Source organism: Mauremys mutica, chromosome 9, assembly GCF_020497125.1.
Source record: "Mauremys mutica isolate MM-2020 ecotype Southern chromosome 9, ASM2049712v1, whole genome shotgun sequence".
Lineage (NCBI taxonomy): Eukaryota > Metazoa > Chordata > Testudines > Geoemydidae > Mauremys > Mauremys mutica.
This window is the reverse complement of record NC_059080.1, coordinates 100,791,112-100,815,017: the sequence shown is the minus strand read 5'-3', so window position 1 is coordinate 100,815,017 and position 23,906 is coordinate 100,791,112. Positions and strand designations below refer to the sequence as shown.

The 23,906-nt window shown below is 46.0% G+C and overlaps 1 protein-coding gene across 8 annotated transcripts in view; it reads right to left on the bottom strand.

Moving 5' to 3' along the window:
- LOC123377191 (LIM domain containing preferred translocation partner in lipoma) overlaps positions 1-23,906 on the bottom strand; it is a 498,276-nt gene that overhangs the window by 319,869 nt on the left and 154,501 nt on the right. For 4 of the 8 annotated variants that reach the window (XM_045029748.1, XM_045029745.1, XM_045029746.1 and 1 more), the window contains one exon: positions 7,738-7,829. The gene's annotated coding sequence lies outside the window, so the exon portion shown is untranslated. Of the gene's footprint in view, positions 1-4,827; positions 4,940-7,737; positions 7,830-8,021; positions 8,199-23,906 lie in introns of those variants that run through there. The other 4 variants (XM_045029744.1, XM_045029751.1, XM_045029750.1 and 1 more) reach the window with 3 other exon arrangements.

Here is a 23,906-nt window from a genome sequence, read left to right as displayed (position 1 = left end):
AATAATCCCACCAGTCAGTAAGCCCAGGCCTGGCTGACTGGAGCGGAAAAAAAGAGAGAAAAAGTCGATCTGAGGCACCATGATCCAGCACATAGTGCACTGGACTGTGAGTCAGGAGACCTGGATTCTATCCCTGGACTCTTGGACAAGTCACTTTGATCTCTGTCTCTCTGTTTTCCCTCTTACCCCTTAGTCTCTCCTCCCTATTTGGCCTGTAAGCTCTTTGGGGCTGGGACTGGCTCTTACTTGTGTGTGTACAGTGCCCAGCAGAGTGGATGGGGCCTCCAGGCACTACCATAGTCCAAACAATAATAGTATTGTGATACGCATGCTATGTAATTCTGAGAGCTGCTCGAGTAACCAAGGAGATTCATGGATTTCAAGGCTGGAAGGTACCATTGTGATCATTTAATCTGACCTCCTGCATAACGCAGGCCATCAGAGTTCCCTGAATTAACTCCTGCTCCAGGTCTGGGCACCATAAAAAAAGAGACATGAGCATCAACAAAACAAATGCCATTTGAAGGCTTCAGGACTATTCAATGGAACCTGTTCATAATTATCCCAGCTACAGTGAGAGCCCATTTGCAGTGAAGGCCTAGAGTGCCCGGAAATGTGCCAATCCCAATGGCCACCTCTCCTTTGAGTGCAAAGTTCCCTGAACCGCAGCTGGGTTCCATGTACATCAGCATTTTCCCAGGAACGTTACCAGCGTCAGTGTCTGAGTTGATATGAAAGTCTAAATATTGTACAGTACCAGTTGGTTTCATAAGAGAGAGCCATAAAGCAGCACAACATTCATATCCATAAAGGGGCTGAAAGACCAAATTCATATCTAAACAATAAGTGTTTTCGCACCCGAAAAGGGGAACCGAAATGATCAGCGCCTTAAAAATTTCACACATTCACAGAAGAGCATGTTTGCAAACAGGGCTTCACAAGCTCATCACTTCTCTAATATGCACCCAGTTAGTTTCACCTGTTTCCATGGGCTCCCCTTCCAATTCCACAACCTGCTTGCACATCCTGTTTCACTATGAACAGCAGCTTCTGCCCTGGAGCAAATTTACCTTCACTTCTCCCTCATCGGATTAGTTTAAACGAGGGGTTAGATGGGGGTGGGGGGGGTGAAGTAAGTGGTATTACCCCCTCTCCACCCAGATCATGAGACACCACTCACAATACACTGTAGTTTCCTCTTTAAATGCTCTGACATGACAGAAATAGTTCACAATGAAATGAACGTCCGTCGTCTCCAGAGCTAACGCCCGTTGCCACGGTGGGGGAGAGTGATCACTATAGCAGGGTAACACAAGGTTGAGGGTCTGTCAGTACAAGGGTAAGTCAACATGTGCTGAGTTCCAAAAAAGGGGGAGTGTCTGCAGGCCGGGGTGAAAGAGTAGCGACATTCCCAAGTTTTGATGGTGAGAAGGAGCGGGGATGGGGATGTAGGGGCGGGCGGAAGGACCCCTAGCGGTATCTAAGTAAAGGCACTCGAGGGGGACAATCCACAGAGAACGGGTAGAGAGGGAAAAAGGGACAACTAACCCCCGGGGGTGAAGGGAATATTCAAAACAATGCACATACCGGTGAAGGAACCTTTAAGAAGGATCCGGATTTTAGGAACATCACCCGTGAGAGAAGATGAAGTGGGGGGCATCTGAAGCAAATATACTAATGTCTTTCATTTCAACATCACCCCCAAAGGATCCACAGCACTTAGAAAAGCACGTTTGAAAAATACATCTCTGATTTCCCCCACCCGCACTTTTCCAGCATTTCTGAAAGGAGCCAACTGGCAGCCCTGGAGATGGAAATTTTCTGTTCAATATCTTCATAAATGATTTGGATAATGGCCTAGAGAGTATGCTTACAAGTCTGCAGACAGTACCGAGCTGGGAGAGGTTGCAAGTGCTTTGGAGGACAGGGTTAGAATTCAAAACAATCTAGACAAACTGGAGAAATGGTCTGAAGGAAATAGGATGAAATTCAATAAGAACAAATGCAAAGTGCTCCACTTAGGAAAGAGTAATCAATTGCACACATAAAAATTGAGAAATGACTGCCTAGGAAGGAGTACAGCAAAAAAGATCCAGATGTTGTAGTGGATCCCAAACCGAACATCATTCTGGGATGTATTAGCATGACTGTTGTAAGCAAGACACAAGAAGTAATTCTTCCGCTCTGCTCAGTACTTAGAAGGACCCAACTGGAGTACTGTGTCCAGTTCCGGGCACCGCACTTCGGGAAAGACGTGGACAAAAAGGAGAAAGTCCAGAGAAGAGCAACAAAACTGATTAAAGTTCTAGAAAACAAGACCTATGAGGAAAGACTAGAAAAAATGGTTTGTTTACTCTGCAGAAGAGAAGGCAGCGGGACGTGATAACAATCATCACCTCCATCAAAGTTTATAAAGAGGAGGGTGATAAATTGTTCTCCTTAACCACCAGGGATAGGACAAGAAGCAATGGGCTTAAATTGCAGCAAGGGCAATTTAGGTTGAGCTTTAGAAAAAACTGCCTAACTGTCAGGATAGTTAAGCCCTGGAACAAATTACCTAAGGAGGTTGTGGAATCTCTGTCATTGGAAGTTTTTAAGAGCAGGCCAGACAAACACCTGTCAGGGATGGTCTAGATAATACCTGGCTCTGGCTCTGCCTCAGTGCAGGGGATTGGGCTAGATGACCTATTGAGGCCTTGTCCAGGCCTACATTTCTATGATTCTATGAGCAATATGAGCAGCAGCTGGCTTGCCCCACGTAAACTGGGCAAAACGCCTGTTTTCACCTAGTGGGTTTTTTCCATTAGAACAGTTTTATATTGGTGGGGGTGGGGGTGGGGTGCACTCTTCTCCCATGTGTGTGTAATTCTGCACCCTTCTTCCATGCATTTCCATCACTGGTAAATTATGACAAAAAATGGCGATTTTTTTTAACAATAAAAACACCTGTGGAAAATGTGAGATCCTGTCTCTTTCTCCCACCCCCCACCCTTCCGCTCCTCTGCAGTAAGCCTTTTTTGTGTAGGAACATCTGCATGTGCACACCTCAGTTAAATATTTCCTGGAAATGGACCATTTCCAATTTCGTCATAGAATGCGAGAAGAAAGCAAGTAGTCAGTAATGTCGCAGTGCACACACTGCCCTCTGCCAGAGTCAGCTCTACTCTAGAAACACCTAGGACCAAGGGGGAAAATCTGCCTGCCTTGCCCATTCAGTCCCTACCCCCCTCATTTTCTTAGGCTGCCAGCAAAGACAACAAATTGGTGCAAAAGATAGCGGCACTGATATGACATAGACACTGGTCCTCTGGGAACTGAACTGAGAACCCGCTAGCATTGCGTAGCCTCCTTCCCCACAAGCATCACACCCACTTTAAAGAGAGCTGCACAAGTACCCTAATGAGAAATGAATGATTAATCTTTTCAAAGTGGCTCAGGCCCTTTGGAACAGGCTGGCAACTGTCTAGGAGGTGAGTCCACCCCTTCCTGAAGCAACCAACAGGTTTGGTTCTGCCTCCAGCCACAGCACAGAGGCTGATGACACCAGTACAACTGATCTGTGCACCTCAGTGCACAAGCGTTTTTCAGTGGCTCTCATGGTTCTCCTTAATAGCAAGGGAAAGAATTCCGTTGAGGCTGGAGAAGGGGTTGGAACAGGGAAAAAACTGCCAAGAGATTTAACCAAGCCATCCTAGCAGACTTTAAAAGATTTTGCCGTCATTTTGCTCAGAAGAGACACAAAACCCAAGTTAGTTCTATAATCTCTTCTCCACTACATGTGTAAATGGGCTGAGCTTTTACATAACAGAAAAAGAAGCCGTGACCAATTTTCAGACTTTCCAATTTACCTTTTAAAAAAAAAAACTCTCCTAAAAACATTTTCCCTTTTTGTTTTTCTAAATAAAAATAATTTATAACACTAACTCACTAATAAATATGCGGTGAACCTGTCCTTAAGTAAAAGCTTTTGATAACAAATTGCCTGTGCTAACTGCTATTTTACTGTTGAATTTTTTATTGTTGCTTAAGCAGTGCAATTATGCTAATAAGCCTGAGAGGATGGCACACTAAAGTATTGAATGTGACAGACAGAATACTCAATAAAATGTTCATCTTACCTGAAAATTGGAATCAAAGAGACGTACTAGTATTTATGGATATGGCATCTTAAACATGGTTCTGAAGAGGAATTATCTATTCATACAATAGATGGGGGCCTTTTAACGCTGCCATTTTCCCGTGCCTTGCCGGTATTTAATTCAAAGTGACTATCACCCCCTGCTGCTAACGTTAATTCTCTCGTTATAAAAAAAGCGAAGCTTGCTGGCCGCCTGGGCCATGTAACATAGCCAGGCACTAGAAGCCTTTCCCTCTACACATCATAAGAAGCAAGACTGTGAAGTAGAAAGAGATCTACCTTTGACAATCACATCACCTGTGAAGGATGCTGTCTGACTAAACTCAGCATTAAGGTCATGTTCTGCAATAAGGCACCTGAGTGCTCTGACATCCTACTTTCCTCATACGTCAGTTTCAGGTGAAAGGCAAGTAGGTCTGTCAAAGGGTTATTAAATTACTTGTTACAATGCTTGGAGCCCTGCGCACGCACACACCCCACCCGGGGATCTGGCCCTCAATTATTAAAACTAAAGGAATTTTAAAACTCTGATTTTCTTTTCTTTTTTTTTTTTTTTTTAAAAACTGATTTTTTTTCCACTCAGTTCCAACAAAGAGGAGGGACCGGTCAGTTTCACTTCATAGACACTTGCATTTTAGGTAGAGGAAGGAAGGTTTCCAGATTCTGGAGAACTGAGTTCTAAGACTGACCTTCACCTCTTTGTACTGCTGCTTCATCTCGCACCTTTTGTCTGTCTTCTCTAGTTAGACTGTCAGCTCTTCAGGGAATGAACAGTCTCCTCGTTATGCATCTGTACAGTACCTAGCACAAAGGGACCCTGACCTTGTTTAGGGTCTCTGGGCACTGCTATGACACAAATAAATAATAGCAATACACTCCCAGCTTGTCCACCGCCTTCCTGTATGACAAGTCACTGAGCTGCTCCATAACTCAGTTTTCTAAGCTGTAAAATGGGGATAACTGCACCCCCCAACCTCCCAGGGGTGTTGGGAGAATAAATACATTCTGTACCGAGCCACCTCACAAACGCGGGTCAGTTCTTGTCCAATATGAAGCGGATGAGGTTGCAAACACCGCAGATGAGTGGTTAAACCCACCCCAAAAGAATTGTTTTAACTGAATATTAGAAATAATTATTTAAAAAATTCTATTCAAGTGTGTGGGTTGTTTTTAAACCCAAATGATACGTTTTTGACCTACACTACCTGATATTTTCCCTTAAAAATCTCCCACTGGGTTGCGACTCCTGTGCTTTTGAAGGCTTTGGCAGTATTCATGGAACCACAGAAACTGGGTGCATATGCCATTAACTTCTCTCACTGGTAACCAAAAACTGACCTTGACCTCTGCATACTCCCTTTGTGGAAATGGTCAGGATGGAGCCATCTAGGAACTGTTTCTATGAACATTAAGAATGGGGAAAACCCAACCAACCGCCCATCAGTGCTCGGGATTCCCAAAGTGCTCACAGAACATTCATACCAAACTAGCAATACAGTGCTAGTCAAAACACACCAGGATCTGGTAGGGCTTTGTTAAACAACAAATATAAATTGTGTTCACTGGCACTCAGAACAAGACTTCTGTTCTTAAGCGTGTGAAAGGAAATAGGTTTTCTTTGCAGGGTACAGAGATTAGAAGAATCCTGAGATATCTTCCTTTGTGGGCGTAGCAGAAATAGAATGGAAAAAAATACAGATTTTCAGTTCCAAAATCATTCACACAGTACTACAGAACTGACACCAACTAGGGTGCATTAAAGCTGGAACTAAGGACTTCTGGGTTATATTCACAGCTCTGCTACTGCTTTGCTGTGTCTCCAAAGTCTGAGTCACAGGGCTCACCTGACTCTCATGATATATACTAAGCACTCGCGAGATCCTCAGGTGGAAGTCACAATGCACATGCAATGAATCATCATCATCATCATGATGCAGCATGAGCTTTACCATCACTTTAAATGCTAGAGAAGAGATCTGGACGAGAGTTCAACATTGTTTACTTTCACCAATGCAATAATATTATAACGTTAACATCCGTCCTTACAGGCAGATTTACGGAGCAGCCTTTGTAAATAATCTGACCCTGACCCAGCCCGAAAGGTCAGAGTCATTAAAAGAAAAAGGTTGGAAATCTACCTGTATCACTGATGTGGCACCTCAGCTTATTAATAGTCCTTGCAATGAGGGGAATGACAAAGTCTTAGATTTAATTGATTGTTCAAGATCAAAAAGATCAGGGGGTCACACTGTAAATTGTGTCCTTTCGTTGACATATTTTGCTTTGAAGATCTAAGCAGAGGGTTGCCAGAGCTTTTGAGATCCCGTGAAAGAACAAACGCATGCCAAGGTGACTCTGGGAGGGAGTCCCCTTGACAATTCCTGTCTCTCTCAGAGTGGCTGACAGATGCTTTTCCAAGCTCCTATCCTATTACAATGAAATATCATAGTGGGATGCCAGCTTCCCTATGGAAAGCACACGTCAAGAGCATCCAACCTGTCTCCTGGCCAATGCACAGCACATTTTCTAGGGTCTTGCCCATTTTAGTTTTATAAGTCCCAAGCGATGGGGCTTCTTCCATCATGTGTATTTCTCTGATCTCTAACCACCCGAGGAAGGTGAAATTTAACACGATCTCCACCCTCTCTTGTTATGATCTTTCAGTATAAGTGGCAGGACCACTCAAATTTCTCCCACGCTTTCCTGGGTGACTCATGACTCATAACTCCTGTGGGAACAAGTGAGAAGTAACAGAATTTAACAGCCACCTGAGGGACAAACCTCAAAACCTATCTCTCGGACACATCTTTCCTATACGAGGTGTGCACACACAAAAAGCCTGCTTTGCCCGCTCTCAGAACAGGGCAAGGAAGAATGAGACCAGAAAGACAAGAAGAGAAAAATGAAGTTTGAACCCATCTCACCTGACTCTAGAGAAGGAAAGGGAATAAGCAGATCATTCACCTGGATTATTTACATCTTTATTTACATGATTTAGTTGGGGATTAGTCCTGCTTTGAGCAGGGGTTGGACTAGATGACCTCCTGAGGTCCCTTCCAACCCTGATATTCTATGATTCTATGATCTGGTAACGTGCTCAGATAATCCAACATCTGGAGTAGTTTGCATTCGAGTCTGGACGACTGTGCTCTGATGCCACAGTACACAAATGAGATTGACAGAAATAGGGCCATGCAGCTCTGCATAGTGCATCACAAAAGATAACCAAACTCCAAGTCAGGGTCAGTCCTGTTTCTTTTTTATCCATTAACTCCTGCTTTTATCACATTATTATATTGTACATGAATGATTGAGGATTGTGTTAATTATCCATGGGATTATAGTCCTCTCCAGCAGGAAGTGCTTGTTCAGGTAACAGGAACATTAAGGACAGGAGAGCTATTGTTAGGTTGAAGTCACCTGTCAATCTAGGTATTAATTTAGCAATGTCTTTCTAATTACATGTGTCACACCCTTCAAATCCTAATCCTGCAGGACAAGCTTACAAAACTATCACAGAAATGTACTAGCCCAGGCACAAAATCCACTTGCCCTCCCTTTGCCATGCTGCTGCTAATGGCTTTTTTTTTTTTACTTACCCCAGGCAAGTGAGAGATTAGGATATTGCAAGTCTGCTTTAAAAGAAGACGCTCACATCCAACAGGTCGCACATTCACACTCCTCTGAATTTCTGCAGCAAAAAAACAAAAATAAAGTTCCGTTAGCATGGCAGAGAGGGAGATCACACGGGGAAACAGCATCCATCCTCCACTCTTTGCGCCTTCTTCCACCCATAACATTAATCATAAGTAACATTCAAATAGACTGTTGAAAGCAGTAGCAAAGAATGGCAGAGAAGGGCAATCTTGGGATTGAGCCGTACAATCCTCACCAACGTTGATGGGCGTTATGCTGAAAAATCCCTCTGCAAGGAGCTCAAGCTATGCCCTTGTATTTGGCTGCCTGAATGTGCGAAAAGCTTTTGTCTGTTCTTGGGCAAAACCCAATTCACATCAGCAGAACTGTGGGTCCCACTTCTAAAGCTCCATCCTCCATGACAAGGGGCTTGCCTTGTCTTGATGTATTGTGACAACATGCCACATACATCAGATCACAGCATGACATCATCAGCTGCACTGATCCTGAAGATATTGGGTGACGCTTTTAATGTCCTCCGAGCCCACGCTTACAAATTTGTGGGACGCACCCAGTAAAACCCAGGGCCGAAACTCAGGGTGGATGGAACCTTGAGTTATTCCTGTGCCCACAAATTGATATTTACCTCCAGCTCTGCAAGACTGCCTAATAAAATGGAATCTCCCTTCCAAACCAAAGGGCTTCCTTTCAATAAGGATTTAAAAAAACAAACAAACAAAAAAAAAGACTTGTGAAAAAAGAAGCGGGAATGAGGTGTATGGCACCAATATCCCAAAGCCTGTCTGTCAGGGAGGATTTACAGTGCGTTTGTCTTAGCTCCCCAGAAAGCTGCCAAACAAAAAGCAGTGGACAGAGACAGTCAAGTCTACCAGGAAAGCATCTCTTGTTAAATGATACCCCTCCACACCCACCTACTCTAAATCTTAGGCCTCTACAGAGCAGCGGCTGCCAACAATACCAAACTGCACAGTGGCTTTGCAACAGAGATACCTGTCCACCAGGGGTCAGACCTGAGACCCACCCAACTCGTGAATTAAATATACAAAGCAACGTCTGCAAGGGTTAAAAGGCCAACGCACCAACCCAGTCACGTGTCTCTTCCCTCTGCCTGCCCCCTTCCCCCTTGTGCCTCGTCTCTCACCAAGTTTTCATTGAAGCTGTTTGCTCTTTTTCAATTTCTCTTCCCTCCTGGGGTCTTTTTGCTTTCCTGGATCATTTTTCTCTTGCTGATGCCAACACTTTAGCAGTGGGATCAACTGCTGTCAGCACAGGAAAGTAATGTGGCCCCATTTGGCACAGCTATGAAAAAAGAAATGTTTTTCCAATGCTGGCGGTAGAAGATTAACAGCTGCCACAATACTGCCCCTAGAGAAATAACGAGGCCTAACTCTTGCATCCCTAGAACTCACAACGCTTTAGAAGCAGGTCAGTTTCATCATCCCCATTTTACAGATGGGGAAACTGAGCACAGAGAGGGGCCGTTTCTTGACCAGAGTCACCCAGCAGGCCAGTGGCAGAGGTGGGGATAGAATCCAGGTCTCTCTCATGAGTCCCATGTGCTATGCACTAGGTCACTCCCAGCTGAGTGGCATAGACTAATAACTTCCATCGATGTGGTGGCTTTCATCCTCAAAGATCCCAAAATGCTTCACAAACCATAGGCCTGATTCAGCAAGGTACCAAAACCTGTGCCTGACTTCAAGCATGAATGCAGCCCTGTTGACAGGACCAGTCCCGCCAACTCCTACCAACATCAATGGAGGTTGAGGGTACATGGGAACTCATATATGCATGTAGGAATCAGTTCAAGCTACCACGGGAATGCAACTACATGCATGGAATATAGCAGCAGCTCTTTAATACCACAAAGCTGTACTGACCAACAGGGAAGCGCTGGAAGCCAAGAAGAATACTGAGCACAACTGAAACCGGCAAAGGAATTAAGTTAATTCGAATATGATCACCAAAACTGGAATTTGGCCCGAACACTAGGTTGGTTTAGGAAAATTAAAAGAGGCATTTAAAAGTTAGAGAGAGTTCTTCCTCCGTCAGTTCTTGGTGAGGCAATCACTGAAGCCTTCAAGCTCCGTGAGACAGTCTGGAAGTGAAAAGGGAGGCAGAAACTTAAAAGGCATTAGACGTGATGAGCTGTCGGCTTTGTTCTTCACAGTGGTGCTTGCTGCACTTGTACATTAGAAGCCTTTTATGTCTGTGGTGAAAAGTGGCCTTATTTCCTTTGATACTTTGGGGAAGCAGCATTTTAGTTTATAAATGTCACGCTGCAAGAAGTTACAAAACAGCAACAGAGAAACCAATACGTGCCCCAGTAAAACCAGATCCAGCTGTCAGTCCATTTATCACACTGCCTGGCGGTCCTATTGCAAGACAGGGGAAACAAAAACACTGAGACACACCATTGTTTAGCCAATTATTTGACGATGTATTTAGGGCTGGTAAATGGATAGCGATTTGGTCATTCACCCGGGTTGGGTAGGGAAGGGCGTCCGTAGGGTCCCCACCACATTGGTTGCAGAAGTGGAAAGGTGAGTAGTGAACGAGGCAGGAGATTACAGGAAGAGAAAGGATGGTCTTCTAGTTAAGGCAACTGAATGTCACCCTGGAGAACTCTATCCCTGCAGGTGCCACAGAGCTCCTAGGCGAGAGGCTGGGCAAGTGACTTAAAACAAACTTTTTTTCACATGTGGCCACTGTGTACTCCTCATTTTCTGGGCACCCGGCTTGACACACCTGGAGCAAATTATCCAGAAGTGCTGAGCGCTCACAACTGCAACTGAAGTTGATTGGAGCTGTGCTTTGAACACAAAGTGCTCTGCAAATGATACCGTCTGTGAAAAATCAGGCCCCAGATGTCTCAGACTGAGCACCCAAAATGAGTGGACACTTTTGCCAATTTCTCATCTGAAAGATGGAGATAATACCACTGCCTAGCCATTGCGAAGGTACATTCATTAATGTCTGTAATGTATTCAGCTACTCTGGTGACAGCAGCATGGGAAAAAACGTTAATTTTGCATTCAGTGCAGGGTTCAGATGATATGCGTTAAATAAAGCCACACATTGAGCAATGAGGAGAAAAAGAAATGTTCAGTAACTACCCATTCAATGAGCACCACACATTCTGTGCACTCAATGAGTCCACGTCCTGTGGAAAAAATAGTTTGCAATCATGTAGTCAGAGACTGTATCATAATAAGAGCTGTGCAAATAACTGATTGCTTGGTTTGCTGGCAGCTCTGAAAAACAAAACAAAATAAATACAATAAAAATGCGACTCAATCCAAGCCAAAACCAAAGCATGCCTCCCTTTCCTCCCCCTCCCTCCAGGTGAATGCCCCAACCACTAAGCTATGGGGTATTCTCAGGGGATCTCTTTCTATCTTTTCTGCCGAATCGGTTCCAATTTGTATAAAAGACCTGAATAGTCAGAGAAAGAGTAAGAATGACTCTAGAGACTGGCGGTTATAGATCCACAACCCCAAGCCACTGCCACCTGAGCTAATGGGGTAAGTGGTAGCGGTAGTAGGTTGTTATCGTCAATGTGGAACAGCCAGTAGAGGACGACAACAGTGGGTTTCACAGCTATTTGCTGAAAGCAGAGGAGTGTGGAGACTCGGGAATCTTGGGTTCAATCCCAAATTCAGAAGGGGCCTTTGTTGTAGTAGTTATAAACCCTTATTATGTGCACCCTCTTCCAGGCTGTTCTTGCCCCTCACCCCTCTGCATTCCAGTCAGGCAGCTAGGAACCAGTTGTGGAGGCATGAAGAGCACGGAAGAGAGCCTCACTGGCTTTCAGTTCCAGTGCCTATTGCTCCAGCAGCCCGGAGAAGCAACTGCAGAACAAGTCCTTCTCAGCCCCAGGAGGGAGCATGCTCAGAACACACAGAATGTTTGGAGAGTTCAGCTGCCAAAGTCTAACAAGTTTCCACTGGGCACATGCAAAATGATTTTTCAGGAACTTATAACTTGGCCAAAATTGGGCGAATTTTACTCAGAAAAGCAAAAAACAAATCTCTGATACCAGGACGACCTCCATGCTGAATTTCCAAGTCCCTATCCCACAAAGTAGAGATACCAGAGCTCCTCAACAAAATGGTTGAGAATTTTTTTAACGTGGACAAAACAATGTCTTTTCCCCCTAATCTCATCTTCAGAAACTGTTGAACCGTTTTAACTGAAACTTTAAGGGGCGAGAGAAAACCAGCTTGAAGCAGAGATCTGGCATGGAAAGTGTTCAGCAATCTTAACTATGGCTGTAGTTACTAGTTCTGTCTATAACATACTCTGATGTCTATTATACAGTATGGTAAAACAGCTGCTGTGTTTAAACTGCACTTAACACTCACATAGATCCAATCTCTGGAGTGCAATACCCTTGTTGTTAACAGCACACAGACCATTACACAATAGTTTGGGGCAGGAGATAAAGAATTTTGCACCCAGTTTAACCTGTATGGGGTACTTTAGGTAAGCACATCATAACTCACGTGAAGTGAAATTTGGCTAAGACCCCAGGCATAATCACCCTAACTTGTAAAAAGCTATGGGATATTTAATGACAGCAATTATCGGGGTGGTTTTTTAACTAGTCCTCTGAAAACCTGCACCACCACCACCACACCACACCACACCCCCACTGTCTCTTTTGGACGTTTCTCTCTGAGTTAGTATAGAAACAGCACCATTTGCTGAGTCATCATTCCCAGGAACATCTCCCGCAGCTTCGGACTCTCAGAGTCCAACATCCAATTACTGGCCAGGCTTATCCCTGCTTAACTTAGGAACACAGAAGAGCAGACAATGGCCAGGGCCGCATGGCTGAAGACCAAAGTGTAGCACACGATACAACAGTCACACACAGTTACATTGGCGAGGGGTCAGAGAAGAGCAATGAGAATGATTAAAGGATTAGAAAACTTGTCTTATAGTTAGAGCCGCAAGGAGCTCAATCTATTTAAATTAAAGAGAAAGTTAAGGGGTGACTTGATTACAGTCTATAAGCACCTACATGGGGAACAGTCGAGCAGAGGAAGGTCTAACATGATCCAAAGGCTGGAAGTTGAAACTAGACAAATTCAGACTGGAAATAAGGTGTAAATTTGTAACAATGAGAGTAACTAATACTTGGAACAATTTATCAAGAATTCTCCATCACTGACCATTTTTAAATCAAGAGCAGATGTTTTTTTTCCCTAAAAGATCTGCTCCAGGAATTATTTTGGGGCAGTTCTCTGGCCTGCGTTATCCAGGAGATCAGACTGGATGATCGCAATCGTCCCTTCTGGTCTTGGAATCTGTGAATCTATGTCAGCAAGACTTAGAGTTACCCACAAGGCTTACAGACAGACTACTCGAAATTCAAATCTGCTGCTCACTTCTGTCATTTCTATAGTGCCTGAAATTTCACACAAGGAAGTGACATGGAAAGAACTAATGCCGAGCAGTGATCAAGTCAGCTCTGAAGTTTCATCTGAAATAGGAACCTTTTGCCTGTATTACCTGTTAAGAATGTTTCACTAGGCAGGGATATCCAGTCTGGTATATTAAATTAAACTTGAAAGTTCAAAAGGGAAGAGCTTTCAGTAGGCGGCGGGGGGGGGGGGAGAGGGGATTTCAATTTCAGGTTACCATAGACAACTAGACTGTTTCCTGTAAAACTAACTCTGATTCATTTCTAAAAATCTGACAATCAAATGTTCTCTGAAATTTACCAAAAAAATAATAAGGATTTGTGTCATGTCCCTAATTTTGTGTTAAACTAAGGAGATGCTCAACCCTCTTGATTACTTTTTACAGCTCAAGTAAAATATAGGACTGTTGTCGTAGCTCAGTAATAAATTTATGATCACAGATTCACCACCTCTCGCTGCCTTGGAGGCAATAAGATGTTAATGAGGGGTTGGCATTTGGTAAAATGAATCTGAACAGAGAGTGAGTTCATCTGTCTCTGGGCCCGTCTACATACACCACGTTCAGAGCTAAATTTAAACATCACTTCTGCTAATCTCGCCTATTATACTGCTTGGTTGGCAGGGGCCAAGGAGAGCTGAAAGATCATGGCGTCACACCAAGTTCTAACTCATTCTGGATAGAAGGGGGTCTGAAGCCAGTCTGGCCCTGAGAACTTGCTTAGGATATAAAATAGTAACAGTACGTACCTTGCCTTCCACCTGAGGCTCTCAAAGCATTTTACAAACATTCATGGATTAAATTCCACAAACCTCGCCGAGTACCTTTGCAACAGCTACACGGCAGGAGCCTGATTCTGCAGGTGTGCTGAGCACCCACAATGGCAGCTGAACTCAAGGGGGGCTACCAGGAAAGATGCTCCAGGAAGTTGGGATGTGGGAGACTCAAGTTCAAGTCCCTGTTCTGCCATAAACTTCCTGTGTGACCCCAGGGGGGTCACTTTGTCTGTGCCTCAGTTTCCCACCTGTACAATGGGGATAACAGCACTGCCCTGCCTCCTAGGGTGTTGGAAGGACAAACACACTGCAGATTGCAAGGCACACAGATACTGCAGTTATAAAAGCCAGATTTGGTTATTTTATAAGCCGGTGCTTGGGAGTGCTGAAAATCATGTCCTCAAACCTGTTCACATTCACCCAGGGAGTCTGTGGGAACAGAACTCATCCCAAGTCATAAGAGTTTGGCCGTGAGACAATCCTCCCTCTGTATTTTGCACTGGAATTGTTTCAAATGGGTTTTAAGCACTGTTCCCAACCTGTTCCAGCAGCTGCTAGGAACCAGTCAACAAAGCTAGGGCCAACAGCGTCTCTCGCTGACTCTGTGCTCGAGAGTACAAGCAAGGCCTCTTGCTTCCCTGTTCACTCTATGGTGCCTTTTCCACCACTCCGCTTTGCCTGGCATATTGTCCTACAACCGTTAATGGCACCAAGTAAACCTGTAGGGTCCCAGGAGTGGGAAAAGACCCTCCTTTTCCATATCAGGACCCTCCGGAACTCACCCTCCTGCCATTTAGCAGTATGGGAAGAGCAGGATGGTAGTGATCCCCTTTGGGACTCTCCTGGGGGTCGTGAGAACCCCTGCACAATACCACACCGCCTCTCTGTCACGTGTAGCCCTTGCACCCTTCCACAGGACGGTGTGAAACTTTATGCATTATCAGCCATGCTCCCAAGAAGCCTGTGGGAAATGGAAACGGATTACCGGTACTGTCCATCCCCCACCTTCTAAGAAAGTGAAGGTAACTGCATGGAAACAAAAGCACTGCTGACTCTGTGACGCTGGAGTTTGGAAGGGGAACCCTGCAAATCAGAGAGAAGAAGCAAGAGCAGAACATCCTGCAACCTGTATCCCCATCGCCACCCTGACAAAATGCAAGAGGCGCTTCAGGAAACGAAGCCATTCGTGGACAGGAAGTAGGTTTGGTGAAGACAATGCAACTAGGAGGGAAGCCGCAGGGCACGCCTGCTGGTGAAGAAAAGCTCTCTTGGGCTCAGCCATAGGAGGAACAATTTAGCTTTGGGAAAGGAGGACTCCACTACTGGTGGCAAGTCCACCAAGGCCCAGGGTGTTCTCCTGGCATAAAGATGTCCCCCGGATGCTCTCACTCCCATGCACCCGGCTGTTTGATGTCAGTGTCCTCAAAATGCTCAATACCCAAGAGAACAGGCTTCGTGGCCTCCATCTCCATTATAAAGCCACTCTCCGGGGTGAGCAACTGGGCATCGCAAAAGGAGGGATGAGACTTAGCCCACAAAGCTTAGAGGTTGGAGCAGACAACTGAGGCCAGAGGTTAGACCAGCTGACTGCGGAGTCAGGACAGCTTGGTTCTGTGCCCTACGTGGCCAATGAACTGCTGGGAACCTCTGTGCCTCAGTTTCCCACTGGTAAAATTAGTACAATGCCCCTACCCCACAGCAATGCCATGAGACTAAATTAATTTTTGTGAAGCAGTTGAAGTGCCCCCAATGAAAAATAGTATTAAAATATAGCATTTTATTAACAGGTGACAATCACATCCTTTTGGCCTTAAAAAAATAATCTATGAATGATGGTTGAAGCAATGGGAGTACAGAACGCACTGCAATTATTCCCAATATCCACTTTGCAGAATTCATCAATAATAACAATGGGGCCTGATCCTGGCCGGGGGCTTTATGGCCATCCTGCCATATGAACTGCAGCAACACAGTATTTCACTATATTTAGGAGACAACGCAATATCTCTTATACCACTGTGAGGTAGCAGTGGATGTATTTTTGTGTTGGTTGGAATTTTTTGCTAAGAAAAACATTTTGGATGAAAAACAAATGAAGTTTTTCAAAAATATTTGCCACCTATTTGTTTTCCATACTGAACCAGTTTAGTAGATTTTTGACATAAGAACAGTGCCCACGGGAGTTAAGTCTTATTCCCATTTTACAGAAAGGGAAAATGAGACCCAGGCAGCGCTAAAGCGTGACTTTTCCAGAAGCCTGCTCCACAACCGTGAGTGCACGAAGTCCATACAGAAGCACACACAGTTATATCTGCACAAACACATCTCTGGTGTCTGCACTGTTTGAAAGTCAGCCTGGGAGCAATCTAATCGAAAGCCACAGAAAGTCAGTGGCAGAGTCAGGAATAGAACCCCAGAGTCCTGACATCCATCCCTCTGAGTTCAATCACCACCTTCCCAAGATCTAAAGGGCAGATCCAAAGGCAGTGAAATCAATGAGTGTCATCCGACTGGATCAGGCCCGAAGAGCATCATTAAGACCCAGATTTGGCAAAGCTCGTGCTTAATATTAAGCATGTGCTTAAGTGGTTCACTGAATCAGAGCCACAGTGAAGGAGTCGCTTCTTCTCAGTTTTGTCCCACTAACAATTCAAAAATATTCTCTTTCACACCCACACCTGACTCTGGAGAACTTTGCCACACATTCAAAGCGAGGATAACTTTAAAGCCTGAACATCTGGAAGGCAAAATTTCCTTTACTTCTCCTGTCTCTAAATAACCCCAGTTGTGGGGTGGGAAGGGCATTACGAGCATGCGATGGAAGCTTTCATTAATGTGAAACTGACCTTCACTCCTCTTTCTTCGATTGTCACAAAGTCCTCTATTAGCTTCTCTGGATAATTTCCAGCAGTTGTTGCAAAACACAGCTTACAGAACACAGACACAGACACACATTTGCTGAGACAGCGGCTCAAAGATCTGAGCAAGGAATCTTTGTTGCTTTTTTCACGGCGTGTGTAAAAGGTCTTTGCCTCCATGCGATGTTGGAAGCTGTCATAATGAAACATCCTCCTATTAGAACATGGCCCAAAGGAGCGACTATTTCAGATGCCTAACAACACGCTTGCTTTTACATGAAAAACAACCGTGGAGAACAAAGTGATGTGCTACAACGTGAAAGTCAAGTATTGAAACAGATGGGATCTCGACACAGCTGCACAGTTCTAATCCCTCGAGTATTTTCATAGTCCATTCAAGAAATAGGGAAGGATGGTGGAAAGGTTAGCGGAAAGGAATGTTTGCAGTTAAACAGCAACCTCATCTCCTCATTAGAGTAACTAGAGATCTCCATCCGCCAGCACTGAGAGCTGGTTCAAACTTTTAGTAAAAAATAAAATCATCAAAAATGCCCTTTGGGGGGAAATGAAAGATTTTTCTCAAAAAAGCTGACTTTCAACAATGTTCGTTTTTCAAGAATTTTCACTGAAAGTGTCAAATATATTAACATTTATAATATTAACAGACATTCATCTGACAAAGTGGGGATTCACGCACAAAAGCTCATGCTCCAATACGTCTGTCAGTCTACAAGGTGCCACAGGACTCTTTGTCGCTTTTTACAGATCCAGACTAACACGGCTTCCCCTCTGATACTAAATATATTAACATTTTTCATCTCACAAACAACAGAGAACCACATCAGTAACCGCTTTGATAAAAAAAAATGAAATATTTTTAAAAAATGAAAATGGGACGCTTTAAAAATGGAAACAATTTTGACACGTTTTTCCCCAGTTTAAAAAATAAAATGAAAACATTCAGCCCAGTCTCGTGGTGAGGAACATGGCACAAATACCAAGGTATATTCTTAGAGACCTCTGAACAGGGCCGCCCAGAGGATTCAGGGGGCCTGGGGCAAAGCGATTTCGGGGACCCCTTCCATAAAAAAAAAAAAGTTGCAAAACTATAGAATATTAAATTATTGTGGGGGCCCCAGCGGGATCCGGGGCTTGGGGAAAATTGCCCCACTGCCCCACCCCGGGCGCCCCTGCCTCTGAAGAACATTCTGCAGCCAGCTTAAGAGAACAACTCTAGTGGATATTCAGAGAAGGAGACATGGATGCAAATCCGATGGCAGAAGATTCAGTGGTGCTTTGGCAACGCCTGCAGGAGATGTCACCGCACCAGGAAGGGTCAGGTTCCAAGGCTTCCTCTGATCAGTCCGGCTAGGCTGGGAATAGGTCCCATCTCAGAACTTTCTCTAGAGCGTCGGCCTTTCAGACAGGAACGTGTCTTCTCTCGGTCTGAAGAGCGCCCAGCCCAGTGGGGCCCCTAACAACTGAAGGCTGTATGCACTACGGCAATACAATTCTTATAATAATAGTAGGACAGCTGCCCAACCCCTGCCCCTGCGACAGTAACGGTCCCACTGCTCTTGCCAAGGAGCGGGGCAAATGGCAAGCGGCTACTTTCAGTAGCAAGTGAGTCACTGCCTCCCTGCATTACGCACGGAGTGTCTTGCAGTCTCACACCGACCCGACTGATAGAGGGGTAACTCCACCGACTCGGACGGCCTTACTCAGGGCCGGCTTTAGGAACTGCGGGGCGGCGGTCCTGGTCTTCAGCGGCACTTCAGCGGTGGGGGGTCCTTCACTTGCTCCGGGTCTTCGGCGGCACTTCGGCGGCGGGGGGTCCTTCACTTGCTCTGGGTCTTCGGTGGCACTTCGGCGGTGGGGGGTCCTTCACTTGCTCCGGGTCTTCGGCGGCACTTCGGCGGCGGGGGGTCCTTCACTTGCTCTGGGTCTTCCGCGGCACTGAAGGACACCCCCCCCCCCGCCGCCAAAGTGCCGCCGAAGAACCGGAGTGCGTGAAGGACCCCCCGCCGCTGAAGACCCGGACCACCGCCGGGTGAGTAAAAGAAATTAAAAAGGCGCCTAAGGCACGGGGCCCTCTTAGGCACAGGCACGGGGCCCGATTCTGGGGAATCGGCCTAAAGCCGGCCCTGGCCTTACTCCCAATTTCGACTGGTGTAAGTCCGTTCAGAATCTGGCCCTGGGTCTGTAAAGCTCTTCAGGATCCTCCTAGATGAAGGCTGCAGCAGGGGGTGGATTACCTGATCTTCTTTCATGTTTCACAGCCTACATCCATCTACTTCCACTTTGTCTGGCCGGTGAAATGTCAACTTTGCACCAGCCAGGCAGCTGCCACAGCTCGACAGAAACATGCTTGCCCCCTTTGGCCTTCCCCATCGCCGCAGGGGTGACGGCAGCCTGGTTCCGCCCACTCGCTTCTCCACAGGGGAGAACGTTTCACGTTAGCTTCAAAACAGTTACGCGATTGGGCAAAACGGTGCCATTAAGCCCCAGCTAGATTTCTGCCTTGCCCGTTAGTTGTGCACCCAGGCGCCTGAGGAGGTAGGGTAATTAGTGCAAATCCGTGTCTTGTTTTTTCCCAAATAAAACGCCATCCAACTACCCACCCACTTCTGAGGAAAATCAGGGCTACCATTAAAATGCAGAAGGCCCAGCCTGAGCAATGCCCCTGCTGACCTGTTTGCTCCCCATTAAACACAGATGGAATTTAGGAGGCACTGACAGTACCGTAAACGCAAACCGCCATGCCAGATGTGTGCAGAAATACAGCAGGTTCCAAACATCTTCCTGCCAAGTGGCCCCAGCGTATGTTGGGCAACATCCAGGGCAGTGAGGCGACACAGCCAAATTACTGACTGGGGAAGCTTCCGAGCCACAATTCGGCTTCCAAATAGGCTAGGAAGCCACATGCTCTGAACTGGCAGCTGGACTCCAAAACGTCATTTAAGGGGTTGCATTTGTGTGTGACCAGCCAGTGACAGAGGTGGGGAAAGGAAGGACTGGCCTGTTCCTTCCCGTTGATTCTCACAAGATGGGTCCAGACCAAACCCCAGGAACCCAGTGCTCCAGAATGCAGGGATTGTACTTTGGGGTGCAGGTCTGACACGCCTCCCCAGCCTCTGCTTCTGCATGGTGCATCCAATGACTGCGCCTGCCAATTAAGGCCTGGAAGCTGCAAACACTAATGTACACGTCCAATCCGTCGGCTGAGCTCAACTGGACTATTCACATGTGGAAAGTCAGTCAAGTGTTTGCAAGCTCAAGACCTAAGCAAGGGAAGATTCGAGTTAGATCATGACTGACATCATCTCTGGACTGAGTCCCTTCCTCACCCTCCACCCACTGCCAACAGGATGAGGCAATTCTGGGAAAATATAATTTAAAGGGGGATGATGAATCAGATTGATTTTTAAGGGAGGCAAGACAACAGAATTAATGAAGCTGCAAGCAGGGCTACTCTGCAGTGAGACAAGAGTCCCTGCAAACTGCAGGACAATCTGCCCCGAAAAGCTCACAGAAAATAAATCAACTTACGTTTGACAATGTGTTCCCTGGAGCCAGCGCTCAGAACATTGGCTTCCCTCTCAGCGTTACACAGTTCACGTTCTGCATTAATGGCAACGCAGAGTCCATTTTCTGGGGAGAGAGAGTTCCAAGCGTGCAGCCCTGAGGAATGTATCGTATGTCTGGTATTCAAGCTGCGCTCCCTTTTCCTGTTCCATTTCTTGGCCGTATATGGAGCTGAGCACAGCAGGCCGGGTCATGGAGCACAGCCCTGCGTGCTGAACGACCCTGGACTTCCGACTCTGTCTGTCTTTGTTGGAAATCCAACACATCCATCTAGGAAAAGGCTGGAGCTAATGCACTGAGCAGTAGCTCACCCAGCATTGGCACACAGGGAAGGCAGTGTGTGCTAAGCCGGGATCAGTTCACAAGACTTCATGCAGCGAGACGCGTGCACATACATGGTATTTTCTTCATCAAATGGGGTGTGCAGCTTGCAAACTTAACGGCCACAGACACAGCTTTAAAGGGATATTGCCCAGACCGGCAGGGTCCAAGTCATAGCTGCACATGAAATAAACTGCAGCCTTGGAAGGAGGCGAGAAACAAAGCCTGCCCAGAAACCTGGCTAGCGAATACACACAGGACTCTCTGCTAACTAGGCGTGTGGGACATATGTCAGTGATTGAGATCTTTGGACTAGGGAAGTTCCTTTCCACCGGGAGGTGCAATCCTTGGCTATCCCTACTTTTAAGTCTACCGTTGCTATTTCTGAGGCTGACAGTGACAGCTGAATCCTGCACTGGGTGACAAAGTACAGCCTTTTAGCAGTTTTGAATTTCCCACCTTTTAATTTCATTCAACATTGCCTTGCTCATGTAGCATGAGACAGGAGAAGAGATGCTCCCAATCTTCCTTCTGTAAGCCATTCTTTATTTTATATACTTTTACCATGTATCTTTTTGTTCATCTCCTTGCCAAGGTAAACAAGTCCAATCTTTCTAATCACTCTTCCTAGGAAAATGTAGGTGTTGGAGGAAGCAGAATTAGTGAATCAGCCGGGGGTGCTCTTCATTCTGGATCAACACAGAGCCAATGCTCCATCGTGGAGATAGAGGGCTCTGTGCTGTCTTTTGGGTGGTCATTAAAGATCCCCTCATACTTTGCAACAGAGCAGCAGTGTTAGCCATAATACCTCTTTGGGAAGATGAAATGTAATAACCTGTCAAATAACCACCTCAGGTAATTTAAGCTGCAGGGTATTTACACTGGTGGAAGGTAAACGGCTACACTATTCTCCTTTATTAGCTGTCCTAAGCCATTTCATAATGTTGCTGTGCACTGCTAAACTGTCACTGAATTCTACCCTAGAGGTGGGTGCACTGGAGTGAAGGCTGAAGCATCCCCTGTACATAGAAGATTACGGTTGGAAGAGACCTCAGGAGGTCATCTAGTCCAACCCCCTCCTCAAAGCAGGGCCAACGCCAACTAAATCATCCCAGACAGGGCTTTGTCAAGCCAGGCCTTAAAAACCTCTAAGGAAGGAGATTTCACCACCTCCCTAGGTAACCCATTCCAGTGCTTCACCACCCTCCTAGAGAAATAGAGTTTCCTAATATCCAACCTAGACCTCCCCCACTGCAACTTGAGACCATTGCTCCTTCTTCTGCCATCTGCCATCACTGAGAACAGCCGAGCTCCATCCTCTTTGGAACCCCCTTCAGGTAGTTGAAGGCAGCTATCAAATCCCCCCTCACTCTTCTCTTCTGCAGACTAAACAAGCCCAGTTCCCTCAGCCTCTCCTCGTAAGTCATGTGCCCCAGTTCCCTAATCATTTTCGTTGCCCTCCGTTGGACTCTTTCCAAATTTGTCCACATCCCTTCTGTAGTGGGGGAACCAAAACTGGACGCAATACTCCAGGTGTGGCCTCACCAGTGCCGGATAGAGGGGAATAATCACGTCCCTCGATCTGCTGGCAATGCTCCTACTAATGCAGCCCAATATGCCGTTGGCCTTCTTGGCACCGAGGGCACACTGCTGACCGTCAAGACCTGCCTCCCAGGAGGTGACGAGACTTAATTGCTTACAATGTTCATAGCTGGATTCCGACAGTTACGCTCCTAAGCACAGAGTTAAGCATCTAAATAAATGTGGTTGGGATGTTCAGGGAGCCATTGGAGGAGAAGAGTTCTCTCCTCATCCATAAGATCCCCAAATAAAAAGCAGAGCCCAGCAGCACATCTGCAACTTTAGCGGACTGCTGCTGTCTGTGTTAACACTGCGTGACTTTATTATGGACAGGGATTAAAAACAGCAATGACAACTTAAAAAAAAAAACTACAGCAAAAACCGCCTCGGGTTGGAAGGATTAGTGCGAAAGCTGTTTGCCATAAGGTGCAAGATTTCATTGCTCCTTCCGCAGCCACCACCCGCCTTTCTTCCACCACCCTGGTAGCAAAACATGTGTCGCTTAGCCAAGAAAAGCATTTCAGTGTCCTGCAAGGAAAGCTCATCTAACACACACATCCCCTCCTCTGCAACGGCAGGCTCTGAGCGTTTGCCTGGAAAACCCTTCTTTATTGTCACTGTCAAAACAAGACAGTGCTAAAACCTCTCGCAATATGTGACTAATCCGCCTGGAACTTCTCTGGAGCCGCCAGTGTTTTGGGGGGTGGTGAGAGAAGGCAGGGAAAGGACTAGCAAGAACCACATGAGCTGCTTGACATTCCCACAAAACTTGTCAGATCTGAGCTGCGGCTCTCTCCAAGCAAGAGCACTTGGTGGGGTGGGCAGGAAACGGCACATTTCTTCGAGGTGCCCTGGCTGCCTCACAGTTCCTAAAAAGACAATTACTGTCCAGGCTGCAACAGCTGCCCCACTGCTAACCTTCGCAGAGCACACAGCTCCTGACTGACTGGCTGGACAGAGAAGGGAACACGCTACAGCCTAACTCTGACCTTGTGCCCTTCCCCACCCAAAATATCTCCCAGCTTTATTTATTTCGAGGGGGACGGGCTTGCGAAGGAGGGAGAGAATATTAGGAATTTAAAAATAATGTGAGGCAGTTTCTATAATACTAGACCAGATCCTTAGCTGGGGTCAATCAGCATAGGGCCATTGAAGTTAATGGCCCTACAGTAATTTACATGAGGTGAGGATTAGACCCTTTCTACTGAAAATGATCATCACATTTCATATAGACAAAAGAAGGGGAGCAAAGACACTCGCGCTAGCACAACAGGTAATATCCGACCCGTAGCTCCGTACTGAGGAAGATCTCGATGCGTTTCACAAATGCATGTTAATATTTACTCCCGTTTTACGACCAGTGTAAACAAGGCACAGAGAGGGGCAGTGACGGACTCCGGGTCACACAGCAAGTCAGCAGCAGAGTCAAGAACAGAGCCTAGCTCGTCAGACTATCTGACACGCTCAACACTGGCCCACCCTTGTCAGTAATGGGCCTGGCGCAAAGGCCCTTAAAATTAATGGCTCAACTACATTATGAACCTACAGCGAAATCTGCACCAT